Here is a 4,145-nt window from a genome sequence, read left to right as displayed (position 1 = left end):
TATTGTTTTTAACACTGGTAAATGGAAAGGACTGAACAGTAAATAAGGTTGATAGTACTTGTATGAATTAACTTTTTTAGGAAGTTTTGGGTAAAGGAAAGTGTGCACCATTCTTAGATGACCTTCAAATTCCTTTTCGATGGAAATACTTTAAGAATTGAAAAAGGAATATGCATACTTATTCCGAGGTAGAAAGAGAGGCTTTCAGTGTTTTTGCATACCTGCACACTCTAGGTGGGTTAGGTTCGATGAGCTGAGCAGTGATACACAAGATAGTCCTTCCTCTTTGGGGAGATGGGAATCAGGAGTTTGAAGCATAGTGTGAAAGTACTTAAGGCTACAAGGATGGTGTGAGAGGACTGGAGAAAGGAAACCACAGAGGGATTTGGTTATTGAAAAATACATGACAAGAAGGCAGGGAATATATTTACAGAATACTGAATATTGAAATTTACCAATTCCAGTGTAGCGCATACAAGAGGTATGTTTTAACAGAGCCCCCTGCTTTTCAAAGAGGACAAATGTCTTCACTAGTTTCACGTTTTAAGTACTGTTTTTCCTTTGAAATGACATTCCTGATTAAGCTAGTAGGAAGTGATATTTGGCACAACAAAATTCATTTACTTGACTAAAACCTTGTTGAGGTTGTTTTATCTTTATTTTATCTTCTAGCCAGATTGAGGTATCAAGTTTGTTAGTTTATTTTATCTAAATTCTTTTTCTGGATTAAAAACAAATGTAGCTAATGTGTAAGGATTTAGTTACCATAATAGATAAACTCCCAAAACAAAAAAAGCATATGAGTATACACACAAAGCCTTTCCCTGTGGCGGAACCCCGAGAGTGAGAGGTTTACTCGGTTAGAGCAGATTATGGACAGAGGGTGTTTGCTCGCATCACCAGCTCTCTTCCTGAGCAGAAAGAAGCAATCATAATACTTGTTTGGTACCAGGCTGTGGGCTGAACTTGAACTTATCTCCTGAAAAAGTTCATTTTCTCAGATATTCTACATTTGAGTTCATCAAAAGGGAAAGGAAATTGCATTTTGAGTTGATCTGCGAGAAATATCCATACTCAGTTATGACGCCATGGGAATCAGCTTGATTCTTGACTAGCTGAATGCTGGGTCTCGGTGACCATTTTGTATCACTTTGGAGGCCTGTAAAAATCTACTGGAGGAGGGTTGTGGATATCAGCCATCCTCAAAACTGTGAGTAGTCTTGACACCGTCTCATCTCTTCCCATATCATGAATTTGGGCTCCGGATGTGGGGCTGCGATAAAGGCATGGCTGAGACTGAGTCTGTGCTCGGACTGGCCTCTTGGTTGATTCTAGAGCTCAGGGGAGTTCCCATTAGATATGAAACCTGCCAGGCTCGATTGTGTTCCCATTTTTCTTTGTTTATATTTTTAAGTTTTAAAATATTTCCGCGCATAAGGATTCATGTGCTCAAACCCAAACATATGCTCTCCTAGTTATGCATACCCATCATTGTAATACTCATAAAAAACCCCTTTTCATTTATGTCAAAGCAATGGAATCCGTATCCCCATACCACTCTTCCTAGAGTTAAACATGAGTTAAGATTAGTTTGTTTAAAACACTAATTCTTTTACATGTAGTTTAAGGTTGCTCTTGGGGAGTAAATCTGATTTATAACTAAAATGCTATCTTAGGAACATTCTTTAGAGCATAGATTTTTCTCTCTCAAAGGCTGGAATGTTATTTTGGACCTATTCCTCCCAAAATCTGTTAAAATTTAAAGTGTATGAATGCCAGTATGCATTTGCCAAATATTGTGATGGAACATTTAATGCTGGCAAAATTTCTATATAACAAACAAAAAATGAAGTGGCGATTTTGCTTGTTTTGTATGACCTCTTTTCCTACCAGATTAGTATGTATTAGTGGGAAATGATTATAGCCGAGTAACACCTTACAATAGGTGGTTATAGATGTTAGATTCTGGAGAAGGATCTAGATGTACCATATGTGGTCAAGAGTTATTTTTATTTATTTTATTTTTTTAAGAGTTATTTTTAGACCCGAATGAGTCAGTGTAGCTCTTGCCAGAACTAATGTACTTGATGGACACATGACTGGCTAATGGAAGAGAGGAAATTGGGCTGGGCCCTAACATTATATCCTATGCTAAGACAAAATAGGCATCTTTCTATGGAAGTGATTTGAGAGAGTGGCAAAGGACTCATCTGCTAGCATCTTCCTTATTGGCATAGCTTAATGGTCAAATCCCCACCTTTATAGTCACTTCCTTTTGGAAAGATATTTTTGACAAATGCAAAAATAGCTCCTGTAATTGGTGACACATCACCCGGCTTTTTCCTGAGTGTATTCAATGAAACATTAGTTCAGCTTGGTTCGATAAGTTACATAAATGCAGATAAACAGGTTTGTATATTGCAAGACTTAGATGCCAATATTCAGGTCTCCAAGTTCGATGTATACTATATGGTATTTTCCTACCTTCTTTCATCATGGAAACTTTTTTTTCAAGAAGCTTATCTTGGAACTACTGTTACACTAATTTGAGAAACANATAAAATAAAATCAGCCATGGTGAGGGTATTCACACTATGGAAATCAGCAAACACTCTAAATCAACCCCCCACTCCCACCCCCCTGCCCGCCAAAACCCCGCCCCAGAGAGCTGAGTGTTAAACCTTTACCAGCACACCAATGGATGGATATAGAGCTATGTGTTTACAGAACTTTCGTGGAGTAGATGAGTTTTAGACAGGGCTTTGGGGGGGGGGGTAAAACGTTTTGAGATATAGGAAGAGTTGTTTCTGGATTTGAAAATAGTAGAGGTAATGCAGGAAGTGAAGGTTTTGGAGCTTAGTAGGTCCATAAATACGTCAAGAAGTGATATGACAAAATGATCTCTCCCTCTCTTGCACATGCCCAATTTAAAATGTGGATTCCCTACTAGATTTAACTATGAGTACACAAAGTGAAATGCATTAGAGACTTGACATACAAGATTTTCTATCTAGCAATCACAACAGGCATATAACCTTTTATATAATTGCCTGTGAAGTCACAAACAAGTAATATACGCTCCAGTGAAGCTGACCTATACTTAAAATAGCCCAGAAATTCAAAGACCAAGTTTTGATTCCTTTGAATTGATTCTTTGCTGTATGTGGTATGCCTAGCAATAAGTGAGGAGCTCTGTTATCTACCAAATGAGCAGAATGTTTTGTTTTCTGAAACTTCCAGAATTCATAGAATTTTAGATTTGAAAGAGACTTTAGAAAACATATAGGCCAGTATTTCTCAATGTTTGTCAGTCTAACATCAAAGTCAGAAATACCGGATGTTCTTGTTAATACCTGGAACCTTGTTAATACCTCGAACCCACCTCAGACTTGCTATATTGCTGGGAACTTGGGAATTTGCACATTGCACAATTCTCTAGATGATTCTGCCACATTTAAATGAATAACCCAATCCAAACCTTTCATTTTATAGATAAGAGAAACAAACCTCTAAGATGCAAAGAGATCACCCCTCAAGTGAGACCAGATAGCTGGTAGGATTCCACCCGTTTAAAAGAAAAAGTAAAAACCCATAAAATTGAGATAAAAGAAAATAGAAAACACTCTATTTAAAGAGCCAGCTAAAGGGCAACACAGGACTTCAATGAATAATATGTTGTTTGTGTGTGTAGTTACTAGTTGATATGCCCCACCTAGCCACAAATGAGTGTGGTTACCTTGAACTGCTAACATGAAAATCTTAACCTTCCACTTTTGACATTATTGGTGTTTAGCTACTCTGTGTTCTTTTTCTAGGTTTCCAAGTTGCTCTTTGGGGCTTGGTTTTAGAATCATAATTATAACTCTGGTTTCAAACGTCTGGACCATGTAATCAAACACAGGGTGGTCATAGTGGAAAATATACAGTTCTTAGTTCTGCCTACATTGACAAAGAATATGGCTGAATCTACATTCAATTTAGTGGCATGGCTTTATAGTGGCAGCTTTCCCCAAAATACTCCCCAAAAGAAGATCCATGTGTCTGTGGGAAATGTAGACAGTCAGAGGGGTTGGGAACCAGTCTCTCCAGCAGCATTTTCTTTCCGTTTTTTTGATCCAATCAAGTCATTTAAATATCTGGATCCT

This window comes from Hipposideros armiger, unplaced genomic scaffold, assembly GCF_001890085.2.
Source record: "Hipposideros armiger isolate ML-2016 unplaced genomic scaffold, ASM189008v1 scaffold_142, whole genome shotgun sequence".
Taxonomy (NCBI): Eukaryota; Metazoa; Chordata; class Mammalia; order Chiroptera; family Hipposideridae; genus Hipposideros; species Hipposideros armiger.
This window is presented reverse-complemented; position numbering follows the sequence as displayed.